The following is a 23,675-nucleotide window of genomic DNA, read 5'->3' as shown; positions in this document are numbered from 1 at the left end:
TGATTACAGGAACTTTGCATTCCTCCAGTACAGAGATGGGCCCTCTAGGGGGTGAGTGGGGGTAAAGTTAGCACTGAACCTATCTGCCAGGATGTTGGCAATATCAGTTGGTTCTGTATATTTAGTGCCATTGTGCTGTAACTCAGAGCAGATCTGAGTGTTGCCATTGAGATTCTAGAAAAAGCTACAGAATGCATTGTGGTTGTCTTTAGAGTCAGTGGCAATTTTGTTTTCGTAATTAGCTTTGGAGGATTTTATGAGGGATCTCAGCTTCTTACTGAGGCTGACCAGGGAGCTCCTCCAGTCATGGGATTTTACTCTTTTTTGCAACAGTTTCTTTCTTCTGTTGTAGAGTTTGTTTATGGCAGAGGACCACCAGATTGGCTTCCTTTTTTTAGAGGATAGCATCTTGGTTCTGTTAGGGATAGCACAATCCATGCACTCATCTAGGTGCTTATAAAGTGCATTTGTGTAGGATTCAGCAGTCGTACTTCTATTGTCCATCTGCATGGGTGTCATGAAGTTTGCCACTTCTGCCTTGAGAAGTGTGAAGTTGGCTTTGGATAAGTTTTTTATGGTGGTTTCCCTAATGGGAGGTGGGGGCGGGATGTGCATGTCTAGAGTGATTGGCTTGTGGTTGGATCTGACCAATAAGGAATTGACCTCTGGTGTGGAATACTGGTCGCCCATGTTGGTAATGACCAGGTCTAGGATATTGCTGCCCCTGGCGGGGGTGTGAATAAGTTGATCCAAGGCATTTGAATTTATGAATTCCAGAAAACGTTGAGCAAAAGACTTGGTACATAAGTAGTTTTCCCAGTTAATGGTGGGGTAGTTGAAATTGCCCATTATGAGGGTGTTGGATTGTACCCTAATATTTTCCAGTGTATTAAGAAATGAGGAGTGGGAATCCTGGGGCATGGTGGAGGGTCTGTAGCAAACTACAATTTGGATTGCGGTCTTGCCCAGAGTTAGTTGCACTTGGATAATCTCGGATGCATTATGCTGTGCAACTAGCCTGGAGGTGTGGATATCCTTAATGAATATGGACACGCCTTCACCTTTTGTGCTTCGGCCCGGGTTAGGTGGCCGAAAGTTGTGGTATGAATTATAGCCTGGTAATGCAGGGGTGATCTCTGGAGCTTTGAACCAGGTCTCTGTCACTGCACAGATGTCGATGTTCTCCATTTTAAGGAGTGTCTCGAGTGAGTGCATTTTGAGGTTTAGACTTCTAGCATTGAGTAGCATTATCCTCAGATTTTGCTTGCATGTACCTGTTACAGTGGTGAATTTGTCATTTGAACCTTGCCTAAAAAAGGCACTATAGGGTTGGCAAGAGCCTTAGCCAGTATCTGGAATCCCAATGGCAACAGGTGCAGGCCATCTCTGGCAAAGCATCATGGTCTGTTGATCATGTCATCCCAGGCAGACAAATACTGGATTCCCTTAGAACGACACCAGAAGCTTAGCCAATTGTTGAAGTCAATCATTTTGTCCTTGTACTGTGGTATCATTCTGGGTGATGGCAGGATGCTACTGAGGGCTTGGGTCACACCTGCCTGGGCTAGATCATACCTGCCTGGGTTGTTAACAAAAGTTCTACTATTATACGAGCAAAGAAGGGCTCAATGTATCAATTAGACAGCTTTGAGCCTCTAGCGAATCAGCAGAATGTGGCTGCTGTTGCCACAGTTCCATTGGCTTGTGAGCTGCCTTCTAACCAATCACAAAATAGATCACACTTCCTGGTGACATCACCTACTAAAAATCAATCTGAAGATGCTAACCAGAGGGAAAGAAGCAGGATGGATTCAAATGTACTTCCTGAAACCAACGCTTCAGCTAAACAAACCGGTGCTAGCTTAACTTTCCATTCTACTTTTTTAGACAAAAAACACCTTAGAGTGACAGTGAATTTACCAGAGCAAATTCACATTCAGAAGCAGGACTCAACCAGGAATAGCTCACAATCAAGCAGGCGATCCAGGAACGGCCCTACAACATGGAGCAAAGTGAACAAACGTTAGTAAATGAAACTGTAACTTTTAATGATGTTATGAAAAGTAGTCACAATATTACAAATGGAAAAGTGTACAATGTGATTAATTTATCAAGTTATGAACTCACTAATGCTGACATTTTATTACTATCACGTGGTATTAAATTTATACCAGCTGGAGTGGATAATATGGTTAATGCTATTACTGATTTGAAGTTTTTTTCACGAACTTTGATTCTGAAGAACATTTTCAAGGACTGTAATATGGGCATGTCAGGTGTTTGTAAAAGAAGTAGTACATTTATACCAATATGTGATCCAGTTATTACTGCTTTTAATAATATTTGTGAAAAACAGATTAGCGAGTTACATGAGTTGAATTATTTTAAAAAGATGTATAATTTGACACAGGATGAATTTAATGCTTTAAAGGCTTTACAAGAGAATAAAAATATAGTAATAAAAGAAGCTGATAAGGGGAGCTGTATTGTAATAATGGATTTATGTAATTATATTATGGCAATGAATGATTTAATTTCTGACACACAAGTGTTTAAGCCTATTGCTGATAAGGAAGTTAATTTAATTATTAGCAAGATAAACATGTGTATTTACGACCTACAGTTAATGAATGATATAGATTTGGATAATTTTAACTACTTTACTGTATCGTGCCCAATCATCCCAGTATTATATGGTTTACCAAAAGTTCACAAATCTCCCAATAACCCGCCAATGAGACCTATTGTCTCTGGTAGGGGATGGATAACAGAGCCCCTATCGGTCTATCTACAAAATACTTTAAGAACTTATTTGGGATATGTGCCTAGTTACATTAAAGATACAGGTGACTTTCTGATGAAACTATATGAATGGTGGAATAGGAATACAGTAAGAGATTTTTTATTTGTAACATTTGACATCAAATTTATTTTTACTGTAATCCCAAATATATATGGCATAGACCAGATAAGGGAAATTCTGATGGAGCTTGGTCAACATACTGTGAGGGAGATTGAAACCATCTGTGAATTTTTGGAATTGGTACTAGAAAATAATATATTTATTTTTAACAAACAAATATACCATCAGGCATCAGGGGTGGCGATGGGCACTGCGGTAGTGAATACATATACTAACCTAACCTGAAGTAAATGGGAGGCAACTGCCGTATATGATGAGAACAATATGCATGCTTCTAAAGTTCTTTTTTATAAATGTTTTGTTGATGAAATTTTTTTGATTTGGGGAGGTAATAAAAATTAATTGGTAGATTTCCATGCATATTTGGGCCAGACCACTGATTTTTTAAAATTTGAGATGAATGTGTCTGATACTGATGTTCAGATTTTTTAACTGACAGTGGTCTGGATACCTGTATATATAGGAAGGATATGCATACAAATAAATATCTTCACAAGAGTAGCATGCACGCTAAACACATTTTTAAAGGTATTACTATTGCTGGTTGTAGTAGAGGAAGAACTTTTATTGTGAAAAATAAGACAGCACTCCTCTTTCTGACCCTCTACTATGATTTTTAAGGGTCAGCACTATGATTTTAATGCACAAAGTCTGAGAAGACAGCTATTCCTATAAATGGAATAAACGCTGAAGCTTTACTTGAAAAGTAAGAGTTGCACTGTCATATACTACTAGATGCCACGCAACCATCAGGTCTTAATGATTTAGAACTTATTGCCAGTATTTTAAAACTGAAATTGGAAAGGTTCTACTATTCTGGGGGGGAGGGCTTTGTAATAAGGGGACTGTTTTTGTTGTCTATTTTCAACTTACTCATTACAAAAGCAATGCAAAAATGTTATTCTTGTATTTTTTAAAATATGTAATATTTTTCAAATTGCTACTTAATTTGTTACAACTCTGTTATGTGGCATTTACTTTACACAATTTAGCTTATTTCAAAAGAGTAAATATGGTGATGTGACTATCCTATCATATAAAGAGTGAGGTCATTATTTATGATATTTCTGATAAAGTTCTTATATTACTGAGAATGAAAGCATTCAAACTATTTATGCTGACCTGTTTTTTTTTTTTTATTTTGAATAGATTAACAAAAGAAAAAAATGGGGAGTAGGATGATTTGATGAGCACTCTTTTCTTATTATGAAAGATTAATTAACTGTTTGAAGTAAGCTCTTATGAGCTCATTTTTGTAGAGAATTTAGCAATCTCTGGGTGGTGTTTGTCAGCTAATAGTTGACTGACACTAAGAATGTTGTCACTATAAGGACACCAGTGTCTTGCAATGTTTATTAAGTAAAAACAAAAGATGTGCACATGTCAGACCTTATATGTATAACAGTGTAATGTATCTAAGTTAAACATATGAGTAACAAATACTTGTTATAAGTTACACTGTTATACATATGAGTAACAAGACTTGCTACTTATATGAATAACTTAGATCTGATGAAGCCCTGACAACAATGAAAGTGCTAATCTTTTGTTTTTACTTAATAAACCTTGGGTTAAATGAGCAATCCCAGCTTGAATCCTGTTTTCTTTTTTTAATAAGAATGCAAGGTGATCTTTAATATGGATCTTACAATAGCACTTATGACAACCATCTATGTTAGCATGTCATATGCTAATATCATTCCTCTACAACTAATTTTCCATTCTTCTTGGTTTGCTTACTACCCTTAACACTGGAACATTGGTACTAGGCTTCATTTTCTGTATATATATCAAAATGTCATAAATTCAAACCAAAACTGATCAAACCAAAATGGTTGAATATGAAAAATATTGCAAAAAATCACCTTTTCTTTGCAGGGATGGGGCAAGCCCCCCTGCTACCCATGCAGTCTGCTAAATATATACACTCTGAGATTGCACTACAGTGCAGAAAGAGCAAATTCCTCCATCCCCACTGTTCCTCAGTCTCATTCAGGAAATGCTGTTAATTTCTGATCAGCTGATTTTCAATTGGCTGTACTGGTTTTTCCAATATTTGACCAAATATTTTCTCAAAAAAACAAAGGTAATTCATTTATGTACTTCAAAATATTAAAGTAGAAATACATTGAAAGAAAAAAAAAACATTAATTCAAAAGGGTTGAAACACAAAACAGTAACCCCTCCAACAAAACTCATGTTTTTTGCAGGGGGTCAAGCCATATACCAACTCTGAGACTACTTTACAGTGGGGAAAGGATAAACTCCCTGTTCATGAACTTGCACAAACTTAACAACAGCATTGGTGATCAAATGTGCTTTGATCGCTTGTGTCATGGAAAAAACACCCGATATTATGAACTTTCATTATGTGGATGGTTTCCATATATATGAACATACAGAGCTCCTGAAGTTAATCTAACTTCAGCAGATAGACACCAAAAAAACATCAACCGCAAAAGGTCAAAAAAGAAAAACCTTAGCCTAAAGCACATGCTCCAAGGCATAAACCTGGACTATATGTATGTATGTATGTATGTATGTATATATATATATATATATATATATATATATATATATATATATATATATATATATAGATAGATATAGAGATATATATATATATATATATATATGTGTGTGTATACAGACATACACACACACACACACACACACACACATATATATATATATATATATATATATATATATAAATATATATATATATATGTAGATACATACATACATGCACATACATAGTTGGAGAAGTGCGGCTTGCCCCAAGACAGGAGTGCAACAGGTCTAACAACCTGTTTTGAGTAGCAACCATTCAAGGTTTTTGATGTTTTGTGGGTCAGTTATCACTGTTTCATCAGTGCAGTGCCATAGTATGTAAAGTTTTTTCACTTATACCTCTGGGGTCCAGAGTCTACTCCTGATCTCTGTGTACTGTCTCTGTGGAGTTGAACTGTTTTCCCCGTGTCTGCATTTTTCTTTAATATTACAGTTTCCCCCCACCTCTCAAAAACATTGTATTTAACTGGCTACCCTAAACTATCCATACATAATACATTTAGTTTTGTGGTCCAAGTTATAGCTGAAAATTAATAACATAAATTTACTTATCCACCTAACAAACAACCAAATAAAATATGTGTAGCCTTAACATATTCTAGACATAAATAAAGGCATCATAATCATATTGTCAGAGTAGCTACCTATCAAATCACAAGAAACAGGTAGAGAGATAATTACCTATTGCTGCCTCACAGCACCTGATGCCTGTTCCTGATGTAGCTCCCCACCCCCTCACCACCTCAGCTTTTAAGTAAAGAGTAAACACTTCAGCTTTCTGCAGAAAGCCAATTGGTACTTTCGTACCAACAGCTTCCTACAACAGGCTCCTGAGCTCTTCAATGAAGTGCATAGAAAACAAAAGCTCTTCAGCCTTCGCAATCAAAAGCCCATGCCTCCACAGCTCTTCAAGCAAACAGCAAAAGAAAAACAGGAAAACAGCTGACTTACTCAAAGCTGAATGAGACACAAATAAACACAGGTCTACATGTTGAAATTCATTACTTATTGTTGATGCATAGTGTTAATACCTTAAATTATAAAAATGATAAACAAATGATAGTCTGATATTTCCAAACAACTCATTTACAATGGAAACAAGTTAGACACAAGATAAATTGTTGTATGTATGGTTCCTTTCATTTGTGATGATCAGCAGACATTACAAAATGGTTGCTAACAGCCACTTGCAGTAATCAGAAGGCAGAGAGGCACTGGAAGAGCAGCTTTAAATGAAGCACAGTCAGCAATCTTAAAGCCAGGCTTAGCTGTGCAATGCCTAGCTATGGTTAGCAATTAAATGTATTCTAAGCCGCAAGATAATTGCCTTGTAAACACTTGTGTGATTGTGCAGAAAAAGGACTGCTGCGCATCCACTGTCAACAGGAACTGCCAGGCAAAAAGTCATGGAATTAACACGAAAATTAATACACAACTGCTCCATGGCTGAATGTAAATGACTATATGGTAATTATGTTCTATTATTATCATCTGAAAGACAAGTGTAGCTTGTCAACTAGATATTTCAGAATCAACCCTTTCGTAGCTCAGTGATGTCACCATAAAATGTAAGTCACACAATTTATATTGAAAGGGTGAAGCTGTTGCATTTTTATCACACATTAACTTCTCTCTATTAAAAAACAAGATCATGGGAGAAATATGGGCTCAGTAACAGTTTTAGAAACTGTTCCAGCAGACAGGTCCACTTCTGCAACACGTAGATGGCAGATTTATATACAGCGCCGCTATTTTTCCAGTTTTATCTGCATTCTAAGATACTGCTGTGGAGATGGCTGTGACGACATGCATAAGCTGAAACACTGCATGGCTTAAAGATTAGTCCCGGGTACATTTGAAAAAATTAGCATGAAGAGTAAAATGTACTAATTGTGTTAATCAACTGCCTAAAGAGAAGAAATGAAATACAAAATTTTAACTAACAGCATTCCATACCCATCATTATGTAATATGATGAGAGTAATGCAGTGGGAATAGTAATTTCCAAGTTCCAACCCAAACATTCTGAGGTGCAGCCTATGAAAATACAAGTAAGAACCCCTATAAGAAAACAAGGAGCACCTCATTATGTAATAGAAAGGGAGATATGGACAAAATCAGATGTAATATAATAGATCAGTTATTACAATTATTCTGCAATGTAAACAGGAGAGAACCTGCTTTAAGGAGTATGGCCTGAGAGCTGGACTGTGGAGGTTTCAGCCAGGGTCGTACATATAGTTAGCTTCATTCTATAGTTGCCAAAAGAGGTTTTTAAAGGTTTGAAGTTTTGCTTTCAGTTTAAATCAGTGTGTGTTTGCCCCAGAGTAAAGGACCAAGTGTTGACAAGGTCCCTTATCTTTTTCCCCAACGACCTAGTGGTGGCTAGGCTTGTATAGGCCCTAGGGCGATAGCCTAGTACCAACCTATGAACAAATGCAATCACAGCAGGAGACTAGAGTGAGTACCGAAAGAAATGTATGTATAACCTGCTGAAGATCTGGCGGCTGTAATTAGGCTAAATGAGGTTATGGGTCAGAGAGCTGGGAAACTGCACCCTCTCAGAAGGGGCATGCTAATGGGCAATTTTCACAGAGATGCAGAGATTGTCACTGCTACCAAGGAGCGAGACGAAGCAGCTTATATGATCCATTGTAATATCTGTACATCTGGTGTTCAATGACAAACATATAGCAGTGACATGGAGTGAAAATGCAAGCATTAGGATAAAGATGTTTTCCCATTATCAGTACAAATCTCTACAGAAAGGCTGGTAATTCTGTAACACTGCTTTAAACAGCCAAGGCATTTTTAAGAGACCCACCAGCTGTGAAATGAAAAAGACATAACAGAGTCAAACCATATCTATACATATTCAAATTCTAGCATCTATGTTATGCATTTGCCAAAAGGTCTGTGATACTAAACAGAGATAATTCTGCCAGTCTCTGTGGAGAAAGTTATGTGTTTTGCTGGAGTTAATGGTTAATTTCTTTTGTGAGATCTATGACCAGCTGGAGATAGGGTCAGTCTTACACACAGGCAAAGTACGCAATCGTCTAGGACACCGTGCTTTTCAGAGCAATGAAATATATCATTTCATTGCCTTATAAAAAATAAATAAATTAATAAAATGTGACACCATGCTATAACAAGTTTGTGATGAGTGCTCCAGGGAGGAAGTGTTCCACTTAACCATTTAAGTCAAGCAAAGTGAAGTTAATCTGAGTGCTGAGAGGTCACAGAGCAGAAACATTGCAAAATTCAAACTGATAGTCTGTTCTGACTAAGAGTCTGCATCAATATGATGCGATTTTTTTTTTTTAAATCAGTGTTCATCTTTAATAACTGGCTTTACTGATCGGTTGCAACTTTAGCCTGGAAGTTGGGGCATTTCTACGTAACAAAATTATAGACAGTAGAGGAAGAATGATGAGGGACAGAAAGCAGTAAGGTTAGTATTGCAATTATTATTATTATTACTTCCATGATGCTTGCAGTGATCAAAGGCATATTTGCTTTGTGATTTGTGTGGAGCAACTTGGAATAGTTTGTATATAAACTTATTTGTGTGGTTTAGAAAATGAAAAAAATATTGCATGGCCATCAACATACATCTCAACTGTCCAGAATTTTGTCACCAAATTTTGGTCTATTTATCATAAAATTTCTGTTTTTCTGGCAAATTATTGAGGACTGAAGTCACAAGATATTAACAAACATTTGAGTCTCTAACTTCATTTCCTTCAGAAAATGCATAGTAATTCCAAAGCTTTTATTCTAGCCACTATCTACATTTGTAATTACAATGTTTACAATTTGTCCCTGATTTTGGACTTTTATCCCCTCATTATGTTTGGCTTTGTTTGGAATTTTTGCACTAACAGGCTGAAAGGTATGCCCATCAGACCTAACTGCTGGGAGGGGTGGGGCATTCCTCTTATCTGTCCCTAATTTTAGCTCAAAATGTTGCTCTCTCTCCTAATTCCTAGTAAAATTAGTCATTTGGGGAGGAAGGTGGTGTATTACACCTAATAAATAATGACAGTATTTAAAGTAAAAGACATCTTTTGCTTTAGAAAATGCATGTTATTTCACAATCTTATTCTGTCAACTCATCAAGTTAATAGTACTATTATTTTAAAAATGTGTAATTGATTTTTTTGCCCCTGATTCTGGAGGTAAGAGGCTGAAAGCTATGGGGTTGGAGTTGATAGGATGAAAGGCACATTCTTGGCATTTGCTCAATTTTAAGCAGTCATTGCTATCTGACTTTGCAGGACTAGTGTGCAATTGATTGCAAGATTAGTGTGCATTTGACTGCAGGAATAGTGTGCATTTGATTGTAGGACTATTGTGCATTTGATTGTAGGACTAGTGTGCATTTGATTGTAGGACTAGTGTGCATTTGGGAGAAGTAGGATGAGCTAATTTAACTTGACAGCAAATATGCACAGAGTAGATATAATTGGGCCATGTGTGTGTGTGTGTGGAGGAACATGACTAGCTGCCTGCTTATTATTCTGGCTTTGCAAGTGAAATTTGTGTGAAGCAACTTGGAATATGTTAATGTGTGGCAAACGTTTGTCTGGAACAAAGGTGAAAAGCATTGCATGGCTATCCTCTTCTAACATGCCATCTATATTGTACACGTGGCCATAATTGTTTGGTGAGGGTTACTAAAAAATCCCATGTCAAAATCCACTTATACAGCCTTGATGTGTGGAGGCAACCAGCTCCCTAGAAACACTGAAGGTCTTTTGGGAAATTACCTTTAAAGTGAGTGACTCCTTCTGCCATAAACCCCATCTAGTCTAAAACCAGGCCTGCTCAGAGGTTTACACAGAAAGTAACTGTAACTCATGTCACAGAAGGTAACTGTAACTCATGTCGTGAGCTGGGAATATTGTCAATATTTCTTTAACTTTCCTCCCAAACCTCACAGGTCACTATCTTGTGTTGGGCTGGGGACAGTGCAGTCATTATTTGCTTAACTTTCTTCCCAAATTTCAGAGGGGTGCACAGCTTGTACAGGAGCAGTGTGCTGTCTGAAAGTAAGTTGGAAGCATTACTGTAATTTATTATTTATTTTCTCACAATTGAACAACTGGTGCATATACAGTAGTCTATCATTTGGGGGAGGGTAAAGAAGCAATCTGTTTATATATGCCTGACAGCAAATATGTTCTATTTGCTTTTTTTTTTCACTTTTATCCAAGTGTGACATCAGAGGGGTACTCTCTACAGGTGGTTGTCTTTTGTGGGTAGGGGTGTGGAGGCATGCTGCATACATACATAACAGCAGCAACTTGAAATATGATTGTGGCAATTTGTCCCTTAATTTTCATCCCAGTTTAACACCAGATAGGGATACACACAAATTGAGTTTTTTTTTATGGGGAGGCAGGCATTATTTCCAGAAATGATTTACTGCTATTTGGTTAACTTTGAGCACTACGCCTTGGATGCAACTCATTTCTTCCTTTGAAATAAAAAAAGTACTGTTGAATTTCTTTATGCACAATTTTTGTTCAGGCCATCACTGTATCAAAAGGTTGGAAAAAAGATCTAAAATGCACCTCAGAGCATCTGTAACTCTGTGGTTTCTGGGGCCTAGCACCCCTAGACTCCTCTGTGGTTTTTGGGGCCTAGTGCCCCTAGACTCCCAGATTCATTTAGTTATTACAGTGTACTGTTGGCCAAAACATGATATGCAATATTTTCTGGGATTTTTATGAGGCATTTGAATGTGTTGACTAGTCTAAAACCTTCTGAGAGGACAAATTTTTTTCAAACAAGTATAACAGTTGCATATTTTCAAACACAATGCACACTGGGAAAAATAATAATTTACCAAAAAACAAAACCAAAGGAAATCAAGCTGCTTTAATAAAATCCAAGGACAGTTCCACAGTAAATAATTCCAGTAAGTGCTTTCATCTGTAATAAGACTTCTTCAGACTGGAAGTTAACATTCAAAAACACACATTTAAATACTTTAAAAATCACATGACCACATACTTAGTGTTTTAACCCTTTGCATTTCAGATACATAATAAAATCTTCTCTATTGTTCAGACCAGGGGGGTAGCAAGCATTGAGTCTAACCTGCCAACTATATTCCAGCCACCCAAGTCATCTTCTGGATTAAATGAATTTTCTACATTTTTTAAACTGTCCACTACAAGGAATTTAAAGTTAACTTTGCATTAATCATGTTTGTAATGCTTCCCCAGGGCATTCCTTTCATCCCCAATAGAAACTGCATATTTATGTTCACATATTCTTTTGTACAATTCTCTTGTAGTTCTTCCTACATTTATTTTTATTTATTTATTTATTTGCAGTTGGTTTACCAGGATAGTCCATTGGGCCAAAAAGAACCCGTTTTCAATGGAGTCCTGGGGAGAAAAGCTCCAGACAATGTAGGTTACAGTAGGTTTTAGGCATATTTAAACATTGTTAAAGTCACAGTAGGCAAAAATCAAATGCCAAGCAAAACAGTTACAATAAATTTAAGTTTTAAAAGTAAAAAAGAAAACTGATGACAGATTATCTCAAATTATACATAAATTCAAATTCTACTAGAGTTATTTAAAAGAGAGTTAAACATATGAGAGTGCAGAGTATTCTTATGTATTCATTAGTGATGAACAGTGAAATGGGAATTATGGATAATGAGAGAGAGAAGTCAAGAACGTCAGCAGGAGTCCAGGAGATGGGTATTTAAGTAGGGTGGGAGCAAGAGCATTCCCACTGAGAAAGTAGAAGTGAATGAAGAGATTTTTTGAATATAAGATGGTTAGAGGTAGTACGGATAGATGAAGGTAGAGAGTTCCAGAGACAAGCTAACCCATGTGAGAGAAGGTATTTGCCAGGTGGACAGGCTGGTTTGTACACTGCAAGCAGATTTTGGTTGCTGAACCTTAATATTCTACCAGGTTTGTGCATTTTAAGCACAGAAGAGAGCGAGGGACAGAGGGAGGGGTTGAAAATAAGTTTGTGAGCAAGGGATAGTTGTGTATAGGAGAGCTGATGGGGTAGTTCTAGCCATAAAAATATTTACATTCTAAGCAAAAAGTGGCATAAATTTCATACTTAGATTTGCATGAAAAGACCCCATTGGCAGTTATTTTAACATTATTCAAAGTGTATTCTGTTTTTCCATGAACAAATAGTTATACATATTGCAGTTATAACACTTAAACATTCCATTTCTATTTGACCTGACTTTAGGTATAGTTAACTTACTTTGAAAGAAGTTTTTGAAACTTTTCCCGCTTTTTTGGGTAAAGAGAGGCTTATGCCCTATAGTTTCTAGTAACTCCGTTTGTCCCCCAAACAATTTTCCAATTATTTGTTATTTCTTTTATTCTCCCTGAGTCCAAACTATTCACAATAGTCGTTCTCACTTTATTTTCACTTTTACTTACTTTACCTTCTTTTCTGTTTCTTGTACCTCTCTGAGTTGTTACTTTAGTTCTAATATCTGTGACTAATGTTTTTGGATAACCTCTTTGATAAAGTTTTTCACAAAAATTGTCACTTTCTATACCAAAATCTTCTTCCCTTTCTGTCAGGTCACTAATCCTTAACAACTGTCCTTTTACTATATTTTCCTTGGTCTTTTTGGGTGCATGCTACTATAATGTAAGCACGTATTATTTTGAACCTCTTTTTTGAAAATATTTGTTCCTAATTTGCTCTTGTCCTTAAAGACAGTTACATCCAAGAAATTTATTGTTGTTAAATTAAACTGGCAGATAAATTCCAAAAAAGTACACACACTGTTGATGTATGTCTTAAATTCACATAAAACCTCTTCCGTTCTTCTCCAAATTAAGAAAACATCATCAATAAAATGATACAATGGTACAATATTATTTTAGTACTTAGTATGTGGTTCCCCATCCATACATATAAAGATTGGCATAGCTGGGGGCCATTGCCATCCCCATTGGCACTCCATTTGTTTGATGAAAAAAATCACTATTAAATAAGAAGAAATTATAATTAAGAATAACATCAAGCAGTTCCATTAATATTCCTACAGTATTGTTAGAATATAACTTAGACTTAATTAATTCAAGCCTCACTGTCTCCATGCCTTCATCATCAGGTATTACTGTATACAATGATTGTATATCCATAGTTAACAGTAATTCGCTTTCTTCCACATGTTTCTTTGATTTTTTCCAAGAAATCAAAAGTGTCTCTCATATATGTACTGTTGTTAACCACTACCCTCTGTAACTGTTTGTCTACATAGATAACTATACTTTCCATTTTACTATGTAGACTAGACACAAAAGTTCTTAGGGGAGGGTAAGTCACATGTCATTAAAGCAAAATGCACCTAAACATCACTGGTGTTTTGGTTGTTAATATGCATAATTAAATGTCACCTTATAAAATGCATAAAAACTATACTTCTTTATTTACATATCGCATATAGCCCATCAGCCCCCATCTCAAAATTAAAATAAAGTGCAATCCAAAATACATTTCCACAAAAATAAATCATGTACTTAAAACAGGCAAATGTTACTGTGTTGCCACAAGAATATACATGTGTGCCCTCCCCCTAAAAATAAAGTTCAGATTTTAATTTTAAATAGCTGGAGAGAGAAACTACATAATTTAGTCCGGGCAGGTTAGTGGCATCCACTCTAATTTGCCACATAAATTCGTTGAATTCCAGAAACAATTCCTTTGGTCCCCCCTACTATCAGGTACTACTTGATCAATGGCTACAAATTTAAACTTGTGATCTGGGTTCAAAATGGTGTGTACAACCAATACATTATTTTCATTACCCTTCCTGATGTCATACATATGTTGGTAAATACAAACTTTAAACGCTTTCTTAGTCTTCCCTGTGTAAACACTTTCACAACCTTGGCATAGGGTGACACATACAATGTGTGTACTGTTGCAGTTCAACTTGAAATTTAGTTGAACCATACCATACCTTGGAATAAAAACTTTTTCTGTTTCTAATACATTGGCACATTGGTTACAGTGTCCACATTTTAACATCTTACCTTTCTTATAGTGTTTATTCCCCTTTTTATTTCTTTCCAACAAATCTTTGACACATGCATCTTTTTTGTATGTGACACATGGTCTGTCACCAACATTTTTAAGGACCTCTTTGTCACTTTTAAATATAAACCAATTATTTTTTAAAAAATCTTTTATGTCATAAAACTGCAAATTGTACATCAGAATAAAGGCCCTGTTAAACTCGTTTGTGTTCCTGAGCTCAAGTAACTGCTTCTTCACCAAATAAGGGATATTTAAACAATGGAAGACAGCCAAAAAACAGGAAAAAGAACAACAAAGGATGGAAAACATAGGTACTGTTTCTTTTAAAATAGTGAATTTATCTAGTTATGAACTGTGTGTGTGTGTGTGTGTGTGTGTGTGTGTGTGTGTGTGTGTGTGTGTGTGTGTGTGTGTGTGTCTGAATGTGTGCATGCATGTTAGAGGACGAATGAGTGGGATGCCTGCTCATAGTAATGCATCGGCCACTACCAGTGATTATCACAGCAAAGTGATGACTAACCCTGGAAGTAGCACAAGTATAATGCAGAGGCATGTAAACTAGCTAATAAGGAGGTTTTCCTTTACTGTGGTTTACGTGTCTCTGAATTGCAATTCCAGTGATCATTGAAACTACTTCTTTTGGCTGCAACAGCTTCTGTAAGTGCAGGACAACATTATAGTTCTTACAGATATCCCAAACTTATCATATCCTTATGCATTGCTACCTTCTCACAGATTAAATCCTGTGTTAACCATATGCTTAAACAAGGCATTGTTACAGTTCTTATAGGTTATATCTGACATTAATATTTGCTTAAGCAAAACATTTTTTGCAATTCTTGCAGTTTACATCCGACATTTGCTATATGCATCAACAAGGGGTTGTTACAATTCTTACAGGTTATAGTCCTCACTAACACTAGCCATATGCTTAAGCAATGGGTGGCTACCTGTTTTATAAGTTATATCCCACTGAAGAGACATCAGTCATACATAAAAATTATCTTTTGTTCTGCCAACATGAAAATGTGAAGAAAAGATGCATGTAGCAGTGTACAGTGCTCCTTTCTAACTATAACAACAAAAGCTCTTATTAAAAGAATTTTAATCAGTTGGGCTCAAAGCCAGTTATTTTACATTAGTAAGGTTTGTGTTGCACACTGTTGTGGCAGAAGAGTATTGCCTAAACCCTTGTGAGCTGGGAAATGCTGTCTTAGTCTTACTGTGCCTTTGTTTGATTGGCTAGAGAGCTAGCTTGTTTAAAATTTGAACCTCTGAGCCTGAGGCATTTGGCAATGTTTGGTGATCACTCTATCTGAAAGATGAGTGTTGCTCATTTCTGCTAAAGTCTACAAAAGCTGACTTACATTACCACATCCACTGTTCTGGTACTTGTTTTTCACTGCATTAGTAAAGTGTTTCTGTGTTGAAAAACTGCACTGTTTTACTTTTTGTTTACCATGTTTAGTTAGAACTGCCTTGGTTCCTTAAGTCAGAGTAGAGAGCACCTGAGTCAGTTTCTGGCTTGGGGTTGTGTAAAGTAGAGTGTGCTGTTTTTGACTGGCCACATGGCCTTGTTTGTGATTTTTACTGAATCTCCACTGCTATCTAAGTGTTGCTCTTCCACAACACTGAGCTCATAACCTACAAGATTCAAGGTATTTGGTGACATTTATTGACCATGCTACTTGAGAAAAAGAGTGTTGCTGGTTGCTACTAAACTCTACAAAAGTTAAAACTGACATTACCATATCCACTGTTTTGGCACTTGTTTTTCAAATTGTTTTTGGCATAGCTGTATTAACCAGATGTTTCTGTGTTGAAAATCTATACATTATTGGCCTTTTTTTACAGTCTTTAATTGCAACTGTTTTGTTTCCACTTTAGTGACAGTAGAGGGGACCAGAGTCATTTCTGGCCTGGGATTGTTTAAAGGAAAAAGAGTGTGCTGTATTTTCAGTAGCCACAGGGTCTTGTTTGTCAGAGTGTGTGTGTGTGTGTGTGTGTGTGTGTGTGTGTGTGTGTGTGTGTGTGTGTGTGTGTGTGTGTGTGTGTGTTTTAACACATTTCTTTTGCTATTTAAGTGTTGCAGTTGTACAACACCTGGCTTATAACCTACTTGCATTAGCATATCCACTGTTTCAGCACTTGTTTTCTGCATTGTTTTTGTCACAGCTGCATTAATTGAGTTGTTTTTGTCACAGCTGCATTAATCGAGTGTTTCTGTGCTGAATATCTGAACTTTTTGACCTTTTTTTACAGTCTTTAGTTAGAACACAGATTCTCGCAAAGTAGTCTGTGCATAGCTGAGCGTTTCTAATCAAGTTCCTTGTGTTATTGACCTATTCAGAATTTAAATTTCTCGCACTCCTACCTAGTAGATCAGCAGCCATGGATATGCACTTTCAGATGCTCTCTGTGGCCAGTCTGGTTAAGATTGGTATTTTGAGGCACTGTAGCAACTGCTTCATGTAAACTGACAACCCACTTACTCTTAATAAAACAAATAAGGTATGTAAGAGGTGTAAATACACTAACACTGGAGGCAAATCTCTCTCATACAATCAAAACTAATCCCACAGAGGTTGTCAGTGACAATTGCACCATACCTACTGCACAGGGTAAAGATCCTACACGTAAAACTTCTTATGCTGAGATACTTCTAGGTAATCTTCCTAAAGCACGAAGACTTCTTGAAAAGCACAATCAAAAAAGGGTCCTCAGCCATCACATAAACGCTCCATTAAAGCACCACAAACAGCCTCACATAACAACACTGTATCAAATGCCTCTAGCATTCTACCTACTCTAAGGGTGATGCCACATTAGCAACAGAAAATGATTGATTTTTAATAACTGACGTAGCTGCTAATGTCAGTCCAAGAGGGATACAATATATGACGGCTTGGGAGGACATGTTTGACAGACCATGCTGTTTTGCCAGGGATGGTCTCTACTTATCCCTTGTAAGCTTTCAGATATTGGCAAAGACTTTTCCACCCCCATAGTGCCTTTTTTAGGCAACACCAAACTGATAAACCTCCTGAATTAACTGAACCTATGAATTAATATCTGAAAGTGCTACTGCTCATTGCTACAAGTCTTAACAAGAAACTCCACTCACTGTAAGCCATCCCCTCCATGGCGAGTGTAGACATCTGTGCAGTAACAAGAGACATGGTTTAAAGTCACATAGAGTACTCCAACAGTGCAAGATTATAAGGCCTTTCACACCTTTAGGCTAGCTATTGCACAGGAGGGAACTAAAAGTCAAGGAGTCTCAGTCTACATTAAAATCAACCTCACATCCAGACTAGTTAAAGTGTATAACCAACTGGAACTCATACATGTGCAACTCACCATGACCAGGGTCTCATTCCTTATCCCAGCAACATATAGGTCCCCTCCATGTCTCAGGAAACCAATACTACCTTTGTCTCAATGTACTATAGTCCCTCACTGTTCAACCCAATACGCTATTCATGGGGGATCTCAACTACCCCTCTATAGATTTGGAATCTTATACCACTTATAATGCACAAGCCCAGTGATTACTACATTTTGCTAATACCAGCATCCTGGAACAGTTGGTCCATTCTCAGGGGTACAAGCAACTTTGACCTTGTACTTCACTCCATATAATGTCCATGCTAATCAGATCTGACCATAAACAGTATTGCTTGAAATAAAAATTAAATCTTTGGACTCACCGGAAACAAAAAACTTTAGGAACTATTCCAAAGCTAACCTCTCTCTACTGGGAGACACACTGGCTAAATTCCAAGCACTCTCAACCCATTATACATCATAGCATGTGCTGAGCTATTTACAAAATCATTGCACAGCCATATTGACAGCTGTATAGACTGAGCTGTGTCCAGTCATATTAAGAATAAGATAAACTCAAAAATCAAGCCAGCATCAAGCCACCCTGGTGGAATCATAAATTGGTTATATAACAAAAGAAAAAAATCTTGGCCAAGCATAGGAGGAACAATGCCCAATATACCAAAAAAGAAGAAAAGGATCTTCTCAGGCAAAGGACAAACCACAGAGCTTTCAACATCTATGTCTATAATCTCAAAGGAAATACTCAACAATGTGCAGACATTATTGTAAATGGAATCACCCACATTGAACTAGAAGCCATTGCCAACCTTTTGCCTGACAGGTTTAGCTCAAATTTCTCTCCCCACTCCCCCCCAATAGCCAAAGTAAATAACGCATACCACAATGCCCCCAACCATTACTAGGAACATGTTTTCAATGCACTTTCCAAGGTCAAAAGCCTTGCATCAATGGGCCCTGATAACATCCCAGGATACTTACTAAATAACATGAAAATGACCTCTCTGGTCCACTTGAATTACTTTTCAAATGGAGCCTGCAGTCAGCTTTTGTGCCCAATGAATAGAAAATGGCTACAGTCATATCTCTGCACAAAGGAGGGCCAAACACTGATCTGGGTAACTACGAGCCCATAAGTCTGACCAGGCTCTAATGTAAGGCCATGGAAAAGATCATCAGGGACGTGATAAATGAAGACAAAGGTAAACTGCAAATACTGGACCATCACAGTTTAACTTTCTTAAAATAAGGTCATGCCTATTAAACCTGGTGGACTTCTTTGAGAGGGTCATCAAAGCAATGGGTGAGGGCAGGACTGTGCACACAGCTTGCCTTGACCTGGCCAGGATATTTGGTACAATACCCCACTCAGGCATTATAGACAGGCTCACTAAATTAGGTATAAACCCATTTATCTCCCACTGGATAGCCAAATGGCTCACTGATGGGACTCAGGTCAAAATAGGTGAGGCCACCTCCACCAAGGGGCCAGTCACTAGTGGAGTCCCTCAGGGCTCAGTACTGGGCTTGCTGTCAGTCACAGCTAGCTCTATGTACATGCTTATTCCCAGTTACATACTGTAACCATTGTGTCAGTCACAGCTAGCTCTATGTACATGCTTATTCCCAGTTACATACTGTAACCATTGTGTCAGTCACAGCTAGCTCTATGTACATGCTTATTCCCAGGTACACACTGTAACCATTGTGTCAGTCACAGCTAGCTCTATGTACATGCTTATTCCCAGTTACATACTGTAACCATTGTGTCAGTCACAGCTAGCTCTATGTACATGCTTATTCCCAGTTACATACTGTAACCATTGTGTCAGTCACAGCTAGCTCTATGTACATGCTTATTCCCAGTTACATACTGTAACCATTGTGTCAGTCACAGCTAGCTCTATGTACATGCTTATTCCCAGGTACATACTGTAACCATTGTGTCAGTCACAGCTAGCTCTATGTACATGCTTATTCCCAGGTACATACTGTAACCATTGCTTTTTACCATCTTTGTATGAGGTACAATCTGTGTGGAAGTCACAGCTTATAATCGCTCCTTTTTGGCATCTAACTCTCTGAAGTGGAAGCAAATATTGAAGGTTTGTAGCTGACTAAGATTGCAGATGATTGCAAGCTGGGGTTATCATCGACTCCCCTGCAGACACTAACATTCTTCAAACAGGCCTATCTCTGACTAACAAATGGTGCTAAAGCCATGGCTCAGTGCTAAGAAATGCATAATTGTACCCTTTGGGACATCAGCCATCCTGGCTAATTACCATGTTAATAATACATCTCTAAGAGTTGACCCACTGGTCAGGGATCTGGGTGCACATGTAGACAGTGTAGTCTTTCCTTCGACCATGTAGACATTGTAGTCTTTCCTTCAACCACTATGTGGTCACAGTGATTAAGAAATACTTTTTCTGTTGCATAACTTATAAATAAAGGCATGGCACTTAGGTCCAAAGAGGTCATTATCCCACTGTAGTCTGCCCTAATCAATCATACAGTACAATGCTCCCTTCTTTGATTTGTCACATGCAGCAACTACAGGGACCTCAAAGGTTCCTTACAAAAAGAATACAAGGCATAACAAACCTGACTCATGCAGAGCACCTTAAAACCCTATAGACTGCTGAGGAGTGACCTGTGCCTGGCTTACAAGGCATCTGCAAACTCCACACTTATGCATCTCCTGCAAATTCGTAAGTCGAACTGTACCAGAAATACAAGGTCAAAGGACCTGACTTAAACAGAACATTTTTATATGTTTACTACACTTTTTATTAGTTTAGTAAAAAAAATACAACAGTTTCAGAAGAAAAAAGTGGGGAAAAGGCAGGGAGAGGGTGTGGGCAATTCTGCAAGAGTAACATCCATTTATATTAAACACATAACATTCTTTGTCTCTCAAATTACTTATCTAATAAGGGATAACATTTGGTGTAGTATTAATGGGACAAATGACATAATGGTTAAGGTCATCTCCCATGCACAAGGTACAATGTTTGATCCTGACCACCAGCCAATGCCTATACAAAGTTTGCATGTTCTCCCTGTGTCTCTGTAGCATTCATCCCACCTCCTAAAAACATGCTGAGTGTTTCCTAGGATCATAGGAAGTTACTAGGCTATTTGTCCTGAGGCCCTTACAAGTCTAGCCAAGAATGTAGCCCATGTTCCAACAAGTCAGCACCCGATGCCACTGTCCAGCAGGGACACAGGTGGAATCCCAAGAATCCCACCATAAACTTATGTCAAAGTCATACAAGAATGGAATTGTGGGTAGCAGCACAGACTCCATCAGGAGAAGAGATGTACAAACCAACTGCCTTACGTATCAACTGTGGTATGCAGTGTCCTCTTGGTAGGAGAACACAGATCAGAGACTGTGCACCATGTCAAGGCTGAACACTTTATAGTGTAAAAATTAGCTCTAGATGATTTGGCTGTATTGACTAATGTCACCAAAAATGGGCAATGGCATTTACTGGTGATAAGAGAGTTGAGAACATGGCCTACTCCAGCCTATGCCAAGGCCCCATGCTAACAGTTGAAGGGGGTCTATGTGCCCCTATTGGCTAGTGTGTGCCCACCATAATGCCCAGCAACCCTGAGTCAGTAAGCTATTGGATAGCTGGTGTCCAGATGCCTAACATGGTTTAACCTGGATAGCTGTGTTGAGCAAAAGCTGGATGTAACAGCAATCAACTTGCCAAGAATGAACTAAGGATTGCTACACTCAATACAGGTATATCGACAGGATACAGCTTGGAAATAGATGACATAATGGTAAGAAAACAGAAACATAAAGAAGATATTCATCAGACATGCTTCATAAGGGATGTCAACAACAACCCACTAACAGGACATCAAAGGCAGATGGAAGAAGTACTTCCAGCAGCTTTTGGATAAAGAAAAACCCACAGAAGCTGTACTGCTCCTGATACAGCCTACAATGAAAGAAGGGAGTTCATTCTAGAAGATGTAAGAACAGCACAGGTGAATGAAGTCAGGGAAAGCAGCAGGCTCAAATGAGGTCACAGCAGATATGATAAGGATGTTGGGTGAGATAGGGAAGAAATGGCTCCTAAGGGTACTCATAGCAGCATGGAGAGAAAGGCATATCACAAATGACTAGATAATAAGCATACTTGTGTCAATGTACAAGAACAAGGGGGCATTCACAACTGTGGGCAGTATAGCTGTATCAATCTTCTGTCACTCTGTGTGAATGTTCTGGGGGGGGGGGTGACTGATAAACAAATGCACACAGCAGTAGAAAGCAATATGGGATTCAGATCAGGATGCAGCACAACTGACCCAATGTTTTATAGTGAGACACACAATTGAGAAGAAGCTAGAGATGAGGAAAGAGTCCAAATGGATATTTCTTACACTTGGAGAGAAAGCAAATGACAAGGTCTCAAGAAATCTGATTTGGGCAGTCCTACAATGGTTTTAAGTCTCAGAAACATTGGTAGAATTATTGCAGATTATGTACAAGGACCAAATGACAGAAGTACGAACAGAGTTCAGACTCACAGAGGGGTTTCCAGTGGGAGTAGGTGCTCATAAGGATTCAGCTCTGAGCCCACTCATGTTCATACTCACAACAAACTGCATTACCATGTCAGATGGGACAGATCAACAAAGATGATGGATGTAGATGATATGGCATTACAGGCAGACTCTGAGCAAGAACTTCAGCAAAGGATAAGGGCATGGAATATAAATCTGAAGGCACATGGGATGAAACTGAGTACAGATAAGATAGTCATAATGGCAGCAAATGGGGAAAATCAGAAGAAGCTGAGAAATGAGATAGAAGGAAAAATAGCAGAAGACACTGACAGCTTCAGTTAACTGAGAGGGGTGGTTGAGGAGATCAAAGCTAAAATCAGAGGTGTTGCAGCCAACTGGCATAGAGTGTCAGGTGTAATGTATGACAGAAGAATGCCAAAGAAACTGAAAAGTAAAGTGTATAAAACAGTGGTGTGACCAGTTCTACTATATGGGACAGAAACCTGGGCATTAAAGGCAGAGCAGTGGAGGAAGCTAGAGGTGATGGAGATGAAGTGCATGAGATGGGTGGTAGGATGTACAATGTGGGACAGATGAAGGAAGGAGGACATTGGAGAGGAAGGCCAAGTAGCTCCAATTACCAAGAAAGTCAAACAAAAATGTTAAGGTGGTTTAAGCACATGTGCAGGAAAGCAAACAATCAAGTGAAGATCAAGTGAAGATGATTTGGGACAAACAGGAAGAAGGCAGGAAACGAGGGAGTCCAAAGTGCAAAGAGATGGATGGATTTTGTTAGAGACATAGTGTAACAGAAGATATGATTGTAACAGGGGGTAGAAGAGTGACATTAAATCAAGAGAGACAGTGACAGTTGACAAGACACCCCGACGGCATGTAGAACATGGGAAAAAGGGGGAACACTGATAATGACGGTAATGTTTAATGGGCTAAATATTAGCTTATCTATTCTGATTTGGGAGTCTGATATACATGGGGAATACAGGGTTAAATGGTTTGGGGATTGATAGGTTTCATTCTATTTCACCAATGCTAGATAGTTTTCACCAAATGATCCCATCCCTTCTAAGTCATTTTAGAGCTGAAGCACTAAAATATTAATTGAATATCCTAATCTTAGAGCTTGGAAGGGTGGTCGCAGGTGGAGCACAGGTGTGAAAAGCTTGTTTATAGCTGACCTGCTTAAATTCAGTACACAGTCTTCACAGCGGTTTTATGACATAAAACAATG

At 38.0% G+C, this 23,675-nt stretch overlaps 1 protein-coding gene and 1 long non-coding RNA gene across 3 annotated transcripts in view; one reads left to right on the top strand and one right to left on the bottom strand.

The window, feature by feature from the left end:
• Nucleotides 1–23,675, bottom strand: part of AATK (apoptosis associated tyrosine kinase) — a 2,480,061-nt gene that overhangs the window by 1,818,000 nt on the left and 638,386 nt on the right. The gene's annotated exons all lie outside the window — the stretch shown is intronic.
• The window catches only part of LOC122812986, a 560,793-nt gene continuing 545,668 nt past the window's right edge, over nucleotides 8,551–23,675 (top strand). Inside the window, exon 1 of the long non-coding RNA XR_006366615.1 lies at nucleotides 8,551–8,951. This is a non-coding gene — a long non-coding RNA (uncharacterized LOC122812986). The remainder of the gene's footprint in view (nucleotides 8,952–23,675) is intronic.

The sequence above is a fragment of the Protopterus annectens genome, chromosome 10.part0, assembly GCF_019279795.1.
Source record: "Protopterus annectens isolate FY-2018-M chromosome 10.part0, PAN1.0, whole genome shotgun sequence".
In the NCBI taxonomy this organism is placed as follows: Eukaryota; Metazoa; Chordata; order Ceratodontiformes; family Protopteridae; genus Protopterus; species Protopterus annectens.
The sequence above is the reverse complement of the archived record's forward strand: the minus strand, read 5'-3'. Positions and strand labels throughout refer to the sequence as shown.